The sequence below is a fragment of the Hemitrygon akajei genome, chromosome 3 (genome assembly GCF_048418815.1).
Source record: "Hemitrygon akajei chromosome 3, sHemAka1.3, whole genome shotgun sequence".
Lineage (NCBI taxonomy): Eukaryota > Metazoa > Chordata > Chondrichthyes > Myliobatiformes > Dasyatidae > Hemitrygon > Hemitrygon akajei.
This window is the reverse complement of record NC_133126.1, coordinates 28704160-28722756: the sequence shown is the minus strand read 5'-3', so window position 1 is coordinate 28722756 and position 18597 is coordinate 28704160.

The window sequence follows — 18597 nt, the reverse complement described above, 5'->3', positions numbered from 1 at the left end:
CAGTCACCAAACTAATCTCACTGTTCCCTGTCTCCTCACAGTCCTGTATCAGTCACCAAACTAATCTCACAGTTCCCTGTCTCCTCACAGCCCTGTATCAGTCACCAAACTAATCTCACTGTTCCCTGTCTCCTCACAGTCCTGTATCAGTCACCAAACTAATCTCACTGTTCCCTGTCTCCTCACAGCCCTGTATCAGTCACCAAACTAATCTCACTGTTCCCTGTCTCCTCACAGTCCTGTATCAGTCACCAAACTAATCTCACTGTTCCCTCTCTCCTCACAGTCCTGTATCAGTCACCAAACTAATCTCACTGTTCCCTGTCTCCTCACAGTCCTGTATCAGTCACTAATCTCACTGTTCCCTGTCTCCTCACAGTCCTGTATCAGTCACCAAATTAATCTCACTGTTCACTGTCTCCTCACAGTCCTGTATCAGTCACCAAACTAATCTCACTGTTCCCTGTCTCCTCACAGTCCTGTATCAGTCACTAATCTCACTGTTCCCTGTCTCCTCACAGTCCTGTATCAGTCACCAAATTAATCTCACTGTTCACTGTCTCCTCACAGCCCTGTATCAGTCACCAAACTAATCTCACTGTTCCCTGTCTCCTCACAGCCCTGTATCAGTCACCAAACTAATCTCACTGTTCCCTGTCTCCTCACAGTCCTGTATCAGTCACTAATCTCACTGTTCCCTGTCTCCTCACAGTCCTGTATCAGTCACCAAACTAATCTCACTGTTCACTCTCTCCTCACAGCCCTGTATCAGTCACCAAACTAATCTCACTGTTCCCTGTCTCCTCACAGTCCTGTATCAGTCACCAAACTAATCTCACTGTTCCCTGTCTCCTCACAGTCCTGTATCAGTCACTAATCTCACTGTTCCCTGTCTCCTCACAGCCCTGTATCAGTAACCAAACTAATCTCACTGTTCCCTGTCTCCTCACAGTCCTGTATCAGTCACCAAACTAATCTCACTGTTCACTGTCTCCTCACAGTCCTGTATCAGTCACTAATCTCACTGTTCCCTGTCTCCTCACAGTCCTGTATCAGTCACCAAACTAATCTCACTGTTCCCTGTCTCCTCACAGTCCTGTATCAGTCACCAAACTAATCTCACTGTTCCCTGTCTCCTCACAGTCCTGTATCAGTCACCAAACTCATCTCACTGTTCCCTGTCTCCTCACAGTCCTGTATCAGTCACCAAACTAATCTCACTGTTCACTCTCTCCTCACAGTCCTGTATCAGTCACCAAACTAATCTCACTGTTCCCGGTCTCCTCACAGTCCTGTATCAGTCACCAAACTAATCTCACTGTTCCCTGTCTCCTCACAGTCCTGTATCAGTCACCAAACTAATCTCACTGTTCACTCTCTCCTCACAGTCCTGTATCAGTCACCAAACTAATCTCACTGTTCCCTGTCTCGTCACAGTCCTGTATCAGTCACCAAACTAATCTCACTGTTCCCTGTCTCCTCACAGTCCTGTATCAGTCACCAAACTAATCTCACTGTTCCCTGTCTCCTCACAGTCCTGTATCAGTCACTAATCTCACTGTTCCCTGTCTCCTCACAGTCCTGTATCAGTCACCAAACTAATCTCACTGTTCCCTGTCTCCTCACAGTCCTGTATCAGTCACTAATCTCACTGTTCCCTGTCTCCTCACAGCCCTGTATCAGTCACCAAACTAATCTCACTGTTCCCTGTCTCCTCACAGTCCTGTATCAGTCACCAAACTAATCTCACTGTTCCCTGTCTCCTCACAGTCCTGTATCAGTCACCAAACTCATCTCACTGTTCCCTGTCTCCTCACAGTCCTGTATCAGTCACCAAACTAATCTCACTGTTCCCTGTCTCCTCACAGTCCTGTATCAGTCACTAATCTCACTGTTCCCTGTCTCCTCACAGTCCTGTATCAGTCACCAAATTAATCTCACTGTTCCCTGTCTCCTCACAGTCCTGTATCAGTCACTAATCTCACTGTTCCCTGTCTCCTCACAGTCCTGTATCAGTCACCAAATTAATCTCACTGTTCACTGTCTCCTCACAGCCCTGTATCAGTCACCAAACTAATCTCACTGTTCCCTGTCTCCTCACAGCCCTGTATCAGTCACCAAACTAATCTCACTGTTCCCTGTCTCCTCACAGTCCTGTATCAGTCACTAATCTCACTGTTCCCTGTCTCCTCACAGTCCTGTATCAGTCACCAAACTAATCTCACTGTTCACTCTCTCCTCACAGCCCTGTATCAGTCACCAAACTAATCTCACTGTTCCCTGTCTCCTCACAGTCCTGTATCAGTCACCAAACTAATCTCACTGTTCCCTGTCTCCTCACAGTCCTGTATCAGTCACTAATCTCACTGTTCCCTGTCTCCTCACAGCCCTGTATCAGTAACCAAACTAATCTCACTGTTCCCTGTCTCCTCACAGTCCTGTATCAGTCACCAAACTAATCTCACTGTTCACTGTCTCCTCACAGTCCTGTATCAGTCACTAATCTCACTGTTCCCTGTCTCCTCACAGTCCTGTATCAGTCAGCAAACTAATCTCACTGTTCCCTGTCTCCTCACAGTCCTGTATCAGTCACCAAACTAATCTCACTGTTCCCTGTCTCCTCACAGTCCTGTATCAGTCACCAAACTCATCTCACTGTTCCCTGTCTCCTCACAGTCCTGTATCAGTCACCAAACTAATCTCACTGTTCACTCTCTCCTCACAGTCCTGTATCAGTCACCAAACTAATCTCACTGTTCCCGGTCTCCTCACAGTCCTGTATCAGTCACCAAACTAATCTCACTGTTCCCTGTCTCCTCACAGTCCTGTATCAGTCACCAAACTAATCTCACTGTTCACTCTCTCCTCACAGTCCTGTATCAGTCACCAAACTAATCTCACTGTTCCCTGTCTCGTCACAGTCCTGTATCAGTCACCAAACTAATCTCACTGTTCCCTGTCTCCTCACAGTCCTGTATCAGTCACCAAACTAATCTCACTGTTCCCTGTCTCCTCACAGTCCTGTATCAGTCACTAATCTCACTGTTCCCTGTCTCCTCACAGTCCTGTATCAGTCACTAATCTCACTGTTCCCTGTCTCCTCACAGTCCTGTATCAGTCACCAATCTAATCTCACTGTTCCCTGTCTCCTCACAGTCCTGTATCAGTCACCAAACTAATCTCACTGTTCCCTGTCTCCTCACAGTCCTGTATCAGTCACCAAACTAATCTCACAGTTCCCTGTCTCCTCACAGCCCTGTATCAGTCACCAAACTAATCTCACTGTTCCCTGTCTCCTCACAGTCCTGTATCAGTCACCAAATTAATCTCACTGTTCACTGTCTCCTCACAGCCCTGTATCAGTCACCAAACTAATCTCACTGTTCCCTGTCTCCTCACAGTCCTGTATCAGTCACTAATCTCACTGTTCCCTGTCTCCTCACAGTCCTGTATCAGTCACCAAATTAATCTCACTGTTCACTGTCTCCTCACAGCCCTGTATCAGTCACCAAACTAATCTCACTGTTCCCTGTCTCCTCACAGCCCTGTATCAGTCACCAAACTAATCTCACTGTTCACTGTCTCCTCACAGTCCTGTATCAGTCACTAATCTCACTGTTCCCTGTCTCCTCACAGTCCTGTATCAGTCAGCAAACTAATCTCACTGTTCCCTGTCTCCTCACAGTCCTGTATCAGTCACCAAACTAATCTCACTGTTCCCTGTCTCCTCACAGTCCTGTATCAGTCACCAAACTCATCTCACTGTTCCCTGTCTCCTCACAGTCCTGTATCAGTCACCAAACTAATCTCACTGTTCCCTGTCTCCTCACAGTCCTGTATCAGTCACCAAACTAATCTCACTGTTCACTCTCTCCTCACAGTCCTGTATCAGTCACCAAACTAATCTCACTGTTCCCTGTCTCCTCACAGTCCTGTATCAGTCACCAAACTAATCTCACTGTTCACTCTCTCCTCACAGTCCTGTATCAGTCACCAAACTAATCTCACTGTTCCCTGTCTCGTCACAGTCCTGTATCAGTCACCAAACTAATCTCACTGTTCCCTGTCTCCTCACAGTCCTGTATCAGTCACCAAACTAATCTCACTGTTCCCTGTCTCCTCACAGTCCTGTATCAGTCACTAATCTCACTGTTCCCTGTCTCCTCACAGTCCTGTATCAGTCACTAATCTCACTGTTCCCTGTCTCCTCACAGTCCTGTATCAGTCACCAATCTAATCTCACTGTTCCCTGTCTCCTCACAGTCCTGTATCAGTCACCAAACTAATCTCACTGTTCCCTGTCTCCTCACAGTCCTGTATCAGTCACCAAACTAATCTCACAGTTCCCTGTCTCCTCACAGCCCTGTATCAGTCACCAAACTAATCTCACTGTTCCCTGTCTCCTCACAGTCCTGTATCAGTCACCAAACTAATCTCACTGTTCCCTGTCTCCTCACAGCCCTGTATCAGTCACCAAACTAATCTCACTGTTCCCTGTCTCCTCACAGTCCTGTATCAGTCACCAAACTAATCTCACTGTTCCCTCTCTCCTCACAGTCCTGTATCAGTCACCAAACTAATCTCACTGTTCCCCGTCTCCTCACAGTCCTGTATCAGTCACTAATCTCACTGTTCCCTGTCTCCTCACAGTCCTGTATCAGTCACCAAATTAATCTCACTGTTCACTGTCTCCTCACAGTCCTGTATCAGTCACCAAACTAATCTCACTGTTCCCTGTCTCCTCACAGTCCTGTATCAGTCACTAATCTCACTGTTCCCTGTCTCCTCACAGTCCTGTATCAGTCACCAAATTAATCTCACTGTTCACTGTCTCCTCACAGCCCTGTATCAGTCACCAAACTAATCTCACTGTTCCCTGTCTCCTCACAGCCCTGTATCAGTCACCAAACTAATCTCACTGTTCCCTGTCTCCTCACAGTCCTGTATCAGTCACTAATCTCACTGTTCCCTGTCTCCTCACAGTCCTGTATCAGTCACCAAACTAATCTCACTGTTCACTCTCTCCTCACAGCCCTGTATCAGTCACCAAACTAATCTCACTGTTCCCTGTCTCCTCACAGTCCTGTATCAGTCACCAAACTAATCTCACTGTTCCCTGTCTCCTCACAGTCCTGTATCAGTCACTAATCTCACTGTTCCCTGTCTCCTCACAGCCCTGTATCAGTAACCAAACTAATCTCACTGTTCCCTGTCTCCTCACAGTCCTGTATCAGTCACCAAACTAATCTCACTGTTCACTGTCTCCTCACAGTCCTGTATCAGTCACTAATCTCACTGTTCCCTGTCTCCTCACAGTCCTGTATCAGTCACCAAACTAATCTCACTGTTCCCTGTCTCCTCACAGTCCTGTATCAGTCACCAAACTAATCTCACTGTTCCCTGTCTCCTCACAGTCCTGTATCAGTCACCAAACTCATCTCACTGTTCCCTGTCTCCTCACAGTCCTGTATCAGTAACCAAACTAATCTCACTGTTCACTCTCTCCTCACAGTCCTGTATCAGTCACCAAACTAATCTCACTGTTCCCGGTCTCCTCACAGTCCTGTATCAGTCACCAAACTAATCTCACTGTTCCCTGTCTCCTCACAGTCCTGTATCAGTCACCAAACTAATCTCACTGTTCACTCTCTCCTCACAGTCCTGTATCAGTCACCAAACTAATCTCACTGTTCCCTGTCTCGTCACAGTCCTGTATCAGTCACCAAACTAATCTCACTGTTCCCTGTCTCCTCACAGTCCTGTATCAGTCACCAAACTAATCTCACTGTTCCCTGTCTCCTCACAGTCCTGTATCAGTCACTAATCTCACTGTTCCCTGTCTCCTCACAGTCCTGTATCAGTCACCAAACTAATCTCACTGTTCCCTGTCTCCTCACAGCCCTGTATCAGTCACCAAACTAATCTCACTGTTCCCTGTCTCCTCACAGTCCTGTATCAGTCACCAAACTAATCTCACTGTTCCCTGTCTCCTCACAGTCCTGTATCAGTCACCAAACTCATCTCACTGTTCCCTGTCTCCTCACAGTCCTGTATCAGTCACCAAACTAATCTCACTGTTCCCTGTCTCCTCACAGTCCTGTATCAGTCACTAATCTCACTGTTCCCTGTCTCCTCACAGTCCTGTATCAGTCACCAAATTAATCTCACTGTTCACTGTCTCCTCACAGCCCTGTATCAGTCACCAAACTAATCTCACTGTTCCCTGTCTCCTCACAGTCCTGTATCAGTCACTAATCTCACTGTTCCCTGTCTCCTCACAGTCCTGTATCAGTCACCAAATTAATCTCACTGTTCACTGTCTCCTCACAGCCCTGTATCAGTCACCAAACTAATCTCACTGTTCCCTGTCTCCTCACAGCCCTGTATCAGTCACCAAACTAATCTCACTGTTCCCTGTCTCCTCACAGTCCTGTATCAGTCACTAATCTCACTGTTCCCTGTCTCCTCACAGTCCTGTATCAGTCACCAAACTAATCTCACTGTTCACTCTCTCCTCACAGCCCTGTATCAGTCACCAAACTAATCTCACTGTTCCCTGTCTCCTCACAGTCCTGTATCAGTCACCAAACTAATCTCACTGTTCCCTGTCTCCTCACAGTCCTGTATCAGTCACTAATCTCACTGTTCCCTGTCTCCTCACAGCCCTGTATCAGTAACCAAACTAATCTCACTGTTCCCTGTCTCCTCACAGTCCTGTATCAGTCACCAAACTAATCTCACTGTTCACTGTCTCCTCACAGTCCTGTATCAGTCACTAATCTCACTGTTCCCTGTCTCCTCACAGTCCTGTATCAGTCAGCAAACTAATCTCACTGTTCCCTGTCTCCTCACAGTCCTGTATCAGTCACCAAACTAATCTCACTGTTCCCTGTCTCCTCACAGTCCTGTATCAGTCACCAAACTCATCTCACTGTTCCCTGTCTCCTCACAGTCCTGTATCAGTCACCAAACTAATCTCACTGTTCCCTGTCTCCTCACAGTCCTGTATCAGTCACCAAACTAATCTCACTGTTCACTCTCTCCTCACAGTCCTGTATCAGTCACCAAACTAATCTCACTGTTCCCGGTCTCCTCACAGTCCTGTATCAGTCACCAAACTAATCTCACTGTTCCCTGTCTCCTCACAGTCCTGTATCAGTCACCAAACTAATCTCACTGTTCACTCTCTCCTCACAGTCCTGTATCAGTCACCAAACTAATCTCACTGTTCCCTGTCTCGTCACAGTCCTGTATCAGTCACCAAACTAATCTCACTGTTCCCTGTCTCCTCACAGTCCTGTATCAGTCACCAAACTAATCTCACTGTTCCCTGTCTCCTCACAGTCCTGTATCAGTCACTAATCTCACTGTTCCCTGTCTCCTCACAGTCCTGTATCAGTCACCAAACTAATCTCACTGTTCCCTGTCTCCTCACAGTCCTGTATCAGTCACTAATCTCACTGTTCCCTGTCTCCTCACAGCCCTGTATCAGTCACCAAACTAATCTCACTGTTCCCTGTCTCCTCACTGTCCTGTATCAGTCACCAAACTAATCTCACTGTTCCCTGTCTCCTCACAGTCCTGTATCAGTCACTAATCTCACTGTTCCCTGTCTCCTCACAGCCCTGTATCAGTCACCAAACTAATCTCACTGTTCCCTGTCTCCTCACAGTCCTGTATCAGTCACTAATCTCACTGTTCCCTGTCTCCTCACAGTCCTGTATCAGTCACCAAACTAATCTCACTGTTCCCGGTCTCCTCACAGTCCTGTATCAGTCACCAAACTAATCTCACTGTTCCCTGTCTCCTCACAGTCCTGTATCAGTCACCAAACTAATCTCACTGTTCACTCTCTCCTCACAGTCCTGTATCAGTCACCAAACTAATCTCACTGTTCCCTGTCTCATCACATTCCTGTATCAGTCACCAAACTAATCTCACTGTTCCCTGTCTCCTCACAGTCCTGTATCAGTCACCAAACTAATCTCACTGTTCCCTGTCTCCTCACAGTCCTGTATCAGTCACCAAACTAATCTCACTGTTCACTCTCTCCTCACAGCCCTGTATCAGTCACCAAACTAATCTCACTATTCCCTGTCTCCTCACAGTCCTGTATCAGTCACCAAACTAATCTCACTGTTCCCTGTCTCCTCACAGCCCTGTATCAGTCACCAAACTAATCTCACTGTTCCCTGTCTCCTCACAGTCCTGTATCAGTCACTAATCTCACTGTTCCCTGTCTCCTCACAGTCCTGTATCAGTCACCAAACTAATCTCACTGTTCCCTGTCTCCTCACAGTCCTGTATCAGTCACTAATCTCACTGTTCCCTGTCTCCTCACAGCCCTGTATCAGTCACCAAACTAATCTCACTGTTCCCTGTCTCCTCACAGTCCTGTATCAGTCACCAAACTAATCTCACTGTTCCCTGTCTCCTCACAGTCCTGTATCAGTCACTAATCTCACTGTTCCCTGTCTCCTCACAGTCCTGTATCAGTCACCAAACTAATCTCACTGTTCCCTGTCTCCTCACAGTCCTGTATCAGTCACCAAATTAATCTCACTTTCCCTGTCTCCTCACAGCCCTGTATCAGTCACCAAACTAATCTCACTGTTCCCTGTCTCCTCACAGTCCTGTATCAGTCACCAAACTAATCTCACTGTTCCCTGTCTCCTCACAGTCCTGTATCAGTCACTAATCTCACTGTTCCCTGTCTCCTCACAGTCCTGTATCAGTCACTAATCTCACTGTTCCCTGTCTCCTCACAGTCCTGTATCAGTCACTAATCTCACTGTTCCCTGTCTCCTCACAGTCCTGTATCAGTCACTAATCTCACTGTTCCCTGTCTCCTCACAGTCCTGTATCAGTCACTAATCTCACTGTTCCCTGTCTCCTCACAGTCCTGTATCTGTCACCAAACTAATCTCACTGTTCACTCTCTCCTCACAGTCCTGTATCAGTCACCAAACTAATCTCACTGTTCCCTGTCTCCTCACAGTCCTGTATCAGTCACTAATCTCACTGTTCCCTGTCTCCTCACAGTCCTGTATCAGTCACCAATCTAATCTCACTGTTCCCTGTCTCCTCACAGTCCTGTATCAGTCACCAAACTAATCTCACTGTTCCCTGTCTCCTCACAGTCCTGTATCAGTCACCAAACTAATCTCACTGTTCCCTGTCTCCTCACAGCCCTGTATCAGTCACCAAACTAATCTCACTGTTCCCTGTCTCCTCACAGTCCTGTATCAGTCACCAAACTAATCTCACTGTTCCCTGTCTCCTCACAGCCCTGTATCAGTTACCAAACTAATCTCACTGTTCCCTGTCTCCTCACAGTCCTGTATCAGTCACCAAACTAATCTCACTGTTCCCTGTCTCGTCACAGTCCTGTATCAGTCACCAAACTAATCTCACTGTTCCCTGTCTCCTCACAGTCCTGTATCAGTCACCAAACTAATCTCACTGTTCCCTGTCTCCTCACAGTCCTGTATCAGTCACTAATCTCACTGTTCCCTGTCTCCTCACAGCCCTGTATCAGTCACCAAACTAATCTCACTGTTCCCTGTCTCCTCACAGTCCTGTATCAGTCACTAATCTCTCTGTTCCCTGTCTCCTCACAGTCCTGTATCAGTCACCAAATTAATCTCACTGTTCACTGTCTCCTCACAGCCCTGTATCAGTCACCAAACTAATCTCACTGTTCCCTGTCTCCTCACAGCCCTGTATCAGTCACCAAACTAATCTCACTGTTCCCTGTCTCCTCACAGTCCTGTATCAGTCACCAAACTAATCTCACTGTTCCCTCTCTCCTCACAGTCCTGTATCAGTCACCAAACTAATCTCACTGTTCCCTGTCTCCTCACAGTCCTGTATCAGTCACCAAACTAATCTCACTGTTCCCTCTCTCCTCACAGTCCTGTATCAGTCACCAAACTAATCTCACTGTTCACTGTCTCCTCACAGTCCTGTATCTGTCACCAAACTAATCCCACTGTCCCGCTCCCAACCTGCATAATAATAACAGTCCCCAAACGGATTCCACTAACCTGCTCTTTCCTCACCAGTCCTGTTTCAGTCTGAAACTTGTCCCACTGGGCCGTGCTTACTCTACAGCCCTTTGTCATTCCCCAGACTAATTCCACTGACCCACTTTCCCACAGCCCTGTATCAGTCTTAGACTAATCCCACTTCCGCATTCTCTCCCCACATCCTGTGTCTGTCACTGACTAACCCCACTGCCCCACTCGCTCCTCTCAGCCCTGTGTCAGTTCCCAAACTAATCCCACTGCCCAGCGCTGTCCCCACAGCCCGACATCCATTCCCAAACTAATCCTACTGCCCCACTCTCTCCCCACAGCTCAGTTTCAGTCCCCACACGAATACACTGACCCACTCTCCCCACAGCCAAGTTAGTCCCCACTCTCCCACAGCCCTGTATCAGTCCCAAACTAATCCTACTTCCCCATTCTTTCCCCACATCCTGTTTCAGTCACTGTCTAACCCCACTGCCCCACTCGCTCTTCACAGCCCTGTGTCAGTCACTAACTAATCCCACTGCCCCACTCTCTCCCCACATTCCTGTATCAATCCCAAACTAATCCCACTGCCCCACTCTCTCCCCACATTTCTGTATCAATCCCAAACTAATCCCACTGCCCCACTCTCTCCCCACATTCCTGTATCAATCCCAAACTAATCCCACTGCCCCACTCTCTCCCCACATTCCTGTATCAATCCCAAACTAATCCCACTGCCCCACTCTCTCCCCACATTCCTGTATGAATCCCAAACTAATCCCACTGACCCTCTCTCCCCACAGCCCAGTGTCAGTCCCCACACTAATCCCACTGACCCTCTTTCCCCACAGCCCAGTGTCAGTCCCCACACTAATCCCACTGACCCTCTCTCCCCACATCCCAGTGTCAGTCCCCACACTAATCCCACTGACCCTCTCTCCCCACATCCCAGTGTCAGTCCCCACACTAATCCCACTGACCCTCTCTCCCCACATCCCAGTGTCAGTCCCCACACTAATCCCACTGACCCTCTCTCCCCACAGCCCAGTGTCAGTCCCCACACTAATCCCACTGACCCTCTCTCCCCACATCCCAGTGTCAGTCCCCACACTAATCCCACTGACCCTCTCTCCCCACAGCCCAGTGTCAGTCCCCACACTAATCCCACTGACCCTCTCTCCCCACAGCCCAGTCAGTCCCCACACTAATCCCACTGTCCCTCTCTCCCCACAGCCCAGTGTCAGTCCCCACACTAATCCCACTGACCCTCTCTCCCCACAGCCCAGTGTCAGTCCCCACACTAATCCCACCGACCCTCTCTCTCCACAGCCCAGTGTCAGTCCCCACACTAATCCCACTGCCCCGCTCTCTCCCCACAGCCCAGTGTCAGTCCCCACACTAATCCCACTGACCCTCTCTCCCCTCAGCCCAGTGTCAGTCCCCACACTAATCCCAGCGACCCTCTCTCCCCACAGCCCAGTGTCAGTCCCCACACTAATCCCACTGTCCCACTCACTCACAGCCCAGTGTCAGTCCCCACACTAATCCCACTGACCCTCTCTCCCCTCAGCCCAGTGTCAGTCCCCACACTAATCCCACTGACATCTCTCTCCCCACAGCCCAGAGTCAGTCCCCACACTAATCCCACCGACCCTCTCTCCCCACAGCCCAGTGTCAGTCCCCACACTAATCCCACTGACCCTCTCTCCCCACAGCCCAGTGTCAGTCCCCACACTAATCCCACTGACCTCTCTCTCCCCACAGCCCTGTGTCAGTCCCCACACTAATCCCACTGACCCTCTCTCCCCACAGCCCAGTGTCAGTCCCCACACTAATCCCACTGACCCGCTCTCCCCACAGCCCAGTGTCTGTCCCCACACTAATCCCACTGACCCGCTCTCCCCACAGCCCAGTGTCTGTCCCCACACTAATCCCACTGACCCTCTCTCCCCACAGCCCAGTGTCAGTCCCCACTCTAATCCCACTGACCCTCTCTCCCCACAGCCCAGTGTCAGTCCCCACACTAATCCCACTGACCCTCTCTCCCCACAGCCCAGTGTCAGTCCCCACACTAATCCCACTGACCTCTTTCCCCACAGCCCAGTGTCAGTCCCCACACTAATCCCACTGACCCTCTCTCCCCACAGCCCAGTGTCAGTCCCCACACTAATCCCACTGACCCACTCTCCCCACAGTCCAGTGTCAGTCCCCACACTAATCCCACTGACCCTCTCTCCCCACAGCCCAGTGTCAGTCCCCACACTAATCCCACTGACCTCTTTCCCCACAGCCCAGTGTCAGTCCCCACACTAATCCCACTGACCCTCTCTCCCCACAGCCCAGTGTCAGTCCCCACACTAATCCCACTGACCTTCTCTCCCCACAGCCCAGTGTCAGTCCCCACACTAATCCCACTGACCCTCTCTCCCCACAGCCCAGTGTCAGTCCCCACACTAATCCCACTGACCCTCTCTCCCCACAGCCCAGTGTCAGTCCCCACACTAATCCCACTGACCCTCTCTCCCCACAGCCTAGTGTCAGTCCCCACACTAATCCCACTGACCCTCTCTCTCCACAGCCCAGTGTCAGTCCCCACACTAATCCCACTGCCAGTCTCCACACTAATCCCACTGCCCCGTTCTCCCCACAGCCCAGTGTCAGTCCCCACACTAATCCCACTGACCCTCTCTCCCCACAGCCCAGTGTCAGTCCCCACACTAATCCCACTGACCCTCTCTCCCCTCAGCCCAGTGTCAGTCCCCACACTAATCCCACTGACCCTCTCTCCCCACAGCCCAGTGTCAGTCCCCACACTAATCCCACTGACCCTCTCTCCCCTCAGCCCAGTGTCAGTCCCCACACTAATCCCACTGACATCTCTCTCCCCACAGCCCAGAGTCAGTCCCCACACTAATCCCACCGACCCTCTCTCCCCACAGCCCAGTGTCAGTCCCCACACTAATCCCACTGACCCGCTCTCCCCACAGCCCAGTGTCAGTCCCCACACTAATCCCACTGACCCTCTCTCCCCACAGCCCAGTGTCAGTCCCCACACTAATCCCACTGACCCTCTCTCCCCACAGTCCAGTGTCAGTCCCCACACTAATCCCACTGACCCTCTCTCCCCACAGCCCAGTGTCAGTCCCCACACTAATCCCACTGACCTCTTTCCCCACAGCCCAGTGTCAGTCCCCACACTAATCCCACTGACCCTCTCTCCCCACAGCCCAGTGTCAGTCCCCACACTAATCCCACTGACCTCTTTCCCCACAGCCCAGTGTCAGTCCCCACACTAATCCCACTGACCCTCTCTCCCCACAGCCCAGTGTCAGTCCCCACACTAATCCCACTGACCCTCTCTCCCCACAGCCCAGTGTCAGTCCCCACACTAATCCCACTGACCCTCTCTCCCCACAGCCCAGTGTCAGTCCCCACACTAATCCCACTGACCCTCTCTCCCCACAGCCCAGTGTCAGTCCCCACACTAATCCCACTGACCCTCTCTCCCCACAGCCCAGTGTCAGTCCCCACACTAATCCCACTGACCCACTCTCCCCACAGTCCAGTGTCAGTCCCCACACTAATCCCACTGACCCTCTCTCTCCACAGCCCAGTGTCAGTCCCCACACTAATCCCACTGACCCTCTCTCCCCACAGCCCAGTGTCAGTCCCCACACTAATCCCACTGACCCTCTCTCCCCACAGCCCAGTGTCAGTCCCCACACTAATCCCACTGACCCTCTCTCCCCACAGCCCAGTGTCAGTCCCCACACTAATCCCACTGACCCTCTCTCCCCACAGCCCAGTGTCAGTCCCCACACTAATCCCACTGTCCCACTCACTCACAGCCCAGTGTCAGTCCCCACACTAATCCCACTGACCCTCTCTCCCCACAGCCCAGTGTCAGTCCCCACACTAATCCCACTGCCCCTCTCTCCTCACATCCCAGTGTCAGTCCCCACACTAATCCCACTGACCCTCTCTCCCCACAGTCATCACACACAGCACATAGAACAAGATATTACCACAAATAAGAGAATATATAATTCAAAATGGATGTGGTGTGCAGCACAGTAAACCGCTCGCTGTCCTGGTGATGAGACCTCAGCTGTGGCAGGGTATTTATCAGTCTCACAGCCGAGGACACGAGGAGTTGGACAAAGTTGTGTTGATTTCTCCAGTGAGGTGGAGGTTGAGGGGAGATCTGATAGAAGTCCATCAGATACGAGAGGCATTGGTGGTGGAGTAGGCAGACGGTATCCGTTTCCTTGGGTTAAAATACCTAATATGAGAGGGTATGCATCTCACGTGATGGGGGTAAGTTTAAAGGAGATGCACAGGACAAACCTTTCTCTCAGAGAGTGGTGGGTGCCCAGTGTTTGCTGCCAGGGATGGTGGTGGAAGCAGATATGATAGACACCTTCACAAAGATCTTAGATAGGAGCACAAAGATGCAGGAAAAGGAAGGTTATGGGCATTGTGTATGCAAAAGGGTTTGGTTTAGTTGGACATTTGATTACTAATTCAATTGGTTTGGTACAACCTCTTGTTATAGCACACGCCCTCAAATCTTCTAGGTAACCAGAGTACAAGTCACCACCATATCATCATTCCACTCCTTCATATACATCTCAGTTTGACCGATGCTCAGGTGCCACTGTCCCTCAACGTCAGCGGCTGTCAGTTTGACACCAACCCACAACCAACAGAACCTGTGTCCGCTGGCCTGAACTTGGTGGTTACAGCATGACAGCGTAGTGGTTAGCAATCTCTTTACCTCTGCTCCATTTTTCTGTAATCTCCCCATGTCACTTAATTCCCTTCACATCCAGACATCTATCGATATTTTGAACAAGCCCAATCAGAGAATGATGCCTGTCCCATCATGAAGCCAAACTCCCCTTCGTGGATTCCGTCTGCACTTCTCACTGTCTCATTAAAGCAGCCAACATAATCAAAGTCCACTCCCACCCGAGCATTCTCTCTTCTCCCCTCTCCTGTTGTGCAGAAGATACAGAAGCCTGAAAGCATGTCCCACCAGGCTCAAGGACAGCTTCAATCTTGCTGTTACCAAACTTCTGAATGGAGCTCTGTGTGATAAAGATGGACTCTGATCTCTCAGTCCATGTCGTCGTGACCCCTACATGTTACTTGTCTACCTACACTATACTTTTTCTGTGACTTTAATGCTATACTCTATATTCTGTGATTATTCTCTTGATGTAGTTACGAATGGAACAACCTGTCTTGATGGTATACCCATCAAAGCTTCCACTCTAGAGGAGGTGAAAATAAACCAATTATTATTTACCACAACACTCCAGGGAAGAAAATTGCAAACATTTGCTACCTTCTGACTGAAAAAGATTCTCCTCATTTCAGTCCTAAGCAGCCTGTCCCTTACTCTGTGATGGTAACCCACAGGCCTAGACTCCTCAACCTGGGGACATTCTGACTGATTACATCACCGTCTGGTGTGGAGGGGCCACTGTAGGATCAGAAAAAGCTGCAGAAGGTTGTAAACTCAGCCCGCTCCATCATGGGGACCCACCTTCCCACCATGGAGGACGTCTTCAAAAGGCGATGCCTCAAGAATGCGGCATCCACCATCTGGGACTTGCCCTCATCTTAATAACCATCAGGGAGGAGGGACAGAAGCCCGAAGACCCACACTCAACAATTCAGGAACAGCTACCTCCCCTCTGCCATCAGGTTTCTGAATGGCCGATGAACACAACCTCATTATTCCTCTTTTGTGCTATTTATTTATTTTGTAACATATTATTTTAATGTAACGCACTGTACTGCTGCCGGAAAACAATAAATGTCATGACATACGTCAGAGATAACTTGATTCTGAATCAAACTTTAAGCTGTTCTTTGGAGACTATCTCGTGGTGGTATCATGCATAAATGATCAGTGGCCATTCCACAGGACAGAGCTATCTGAATTAGAATCAGGTTTATTACGTTGCATACAGTATTATGAGGGGTACAGATATGGTTAATGCAAGCAGGGTTTTTCCACAGAGATTTCTTCTCATTGTTCTAATTCCTGAAAAACAGAGCCAGACAACGCCAGTCTCCCATGCAGCAGCTTGTTGGCCTCAGAACCGGTCTCATGAATCTTTGAACCAGTTTTGGGGAACTTTCTTGGCTTGTGTTGTAATTGTGTGAAAGTAGAGACCTGTAGGTGAGACCACAGATGGAACCCAGTGAAAATGGTCGTTGGTTCCCTGTTGCAACATGCACTGAGATACAGTGAACAGCTCTGGTTCTGTATGCTATCATTTCAAAGCATAAGAACATTGAGGCAGTACTCAGAGGACAGCAATGCAGAGTGCAGCATACAGTGCTATAGTTACATTTTGTGTGCGTTGTCTGACTACATGGTTTACTGCCTTTGTAAAGCCGCTAGCATAACCAAAGACAGCTCCCACCCTGGCTTTACAATGCCAGCAATCTGGGTTCAATGCCCACCATTGCCTGTCAGGACTGTGCACAGGACGTGCCCCCTGGGACCACCAGGGTTTCCTTCAGGTGCTCCCGTTTCCTCGACGTACAGGGTTAGGGTTAGTGAGTTGCGAGCGGGCTTCGTTGGTGTCAGAAGCATGGTGACACTTGCGGGCTGCCCCCCAGCACATCTTCAGACTGTGTTTGTCATTTCACCGCATGTTTAGATGTACAAGTGACAAATAAACAAAGAAACAAAGCTATTCTTTATTAAATAAATAATGGTCCCCTCTCCCACTGGGTAGAAGATACAAAAGTCTGAAATCACGTAGCGCTGGGTTCAAGGACTGCTTCTACCTCGCTGTTATAAAACCATTGATTGGTCCCCTAGTATGATAACGTGACCCTTGACCTCACAACCTACTTTGTTATGACCTTGAACCTTATTGTCTAGCTGCACTGCACTTTCTCGGTAACTATCACCTTATTCTGCAATTTCTTATTATTTTTCCTTTCTATTACTGCAGTGTGATATGTTTTGAAATGATGGCATGCAACATAATGGCATGATTTTATTCCTTGGAGTGTAGGAGAATGAGGGGAGATTTGATAGAGGTATACAAAATTAAGAGGGGTATAGATAGGGTAAATGCAAACAGGCATTTTACACTGAGGTTGGGTGAAACTAGAACTAGAGGCCATGGGTTAAGGGTGAAAGGTGAAACGTTTAAGGGGAACTTCTCCACTCAGAATGGTGCAAGTGTGGAACAAGCTGCCTGCAGAAGGGGCAGATGTGAGTTCAATTTCAACATTTAAGTGAAGTTTTAAGTACATGGATGGGAGGGGTGTAGATGGGTGTACACCTTGGGGCATATGAAAATGATAAACCAATTTAGCAAATTTACCAATTTGTGGTATACATAATTAAGAAAGGATACACTTGCACATCCATACAGTAGTAGGCCTTCTGTTGCTTGGGTTCGACCATGGATGTTGTGTCCTAGCTGTCTACACAGGACAGGACAGTACAACATGGAGAGCAAGCTGTTGCCCCTGCAGCAGGCTCCCACTCTCCAAGCAGCTGATGAATCCAAAGGTACGGCACCAGCTGTGTTCCAGGAGTTGCCAGCCCGTGTGGGGACTCCAGCTCTGGATTTTTCCTCAGGTTTATTCTCAAAGCCTCACCCATGAGCAGCAGAGTTTTGAAATCAGAGCTTTCCTTCTCCTAGAAGGAAACCACAGCCGACGAGCCCCATTTACCCGAAGCGACTGGTTTTAAGGCACCAGTAACCAGCCTTTGCCCGTTCTCCTCTCAGGAGAAATGGTCCACCAGGTTTGTTACCTAAGCCACATGTGAAGGCCAGGAACTGGACTTGGTTGTCAGAGGCTTTTTGAGACACGCGCCATTGGGAGCATTTAATGGGCACTGGGAGATTATCCCCATTACTCGAGTCAGCTTTGACTACCTTAAGGACCCACACCCATACAAAGGGGAAAACAAGAACAGAATGCAGAGAACAGTGTTACAGTGACATGTTGTGTACACTGTCTGTCTGTCAACATGTCTCGTTGCCTCCGTAAAGCAGCCAGCATAATCAAAGCCACCAATATTGGGGGAGTTTAGGCCCAGAGGGCACAGCCTCAAGATAGAAGGACGTCCCTTTAGAGCAGAGCTGAGGGGGAATTTCTTTAGTCATAATCTGTGGAATTCGTTGTCACAGATGACTTTACAGCGCCAGTGATCTGGGTTCAATTCCCACTGTTGTCCGTACAGATTTTGTGCATTCTCCCCGTGACCATATTGGTTTCCTCGCACATTCCAAAAATGTACGGGGTTAGAATTAGTGAGTTGTGGCCATGATGTGTTGGCACTGGAAGTGTGGTGACACTTGTAGGCTGCCCCCACACCAACCAAGGACTGCATTGGTCGTAGATGCCAGCAACACATATCACTGTATGTTTCGATGTACTTGTGACAAATAAAACCCATCAAGCCTGGTCCACCACTCGATCATGACTGATTTATTCTCTCTCTAATCCTAGTTCTTCCACCTTCTCCCCTTTGCTTTTGATGCCCTTCCTAATCAAGAACCTATCACCCTTCTTTTTAAATATAGCCAATGACTTC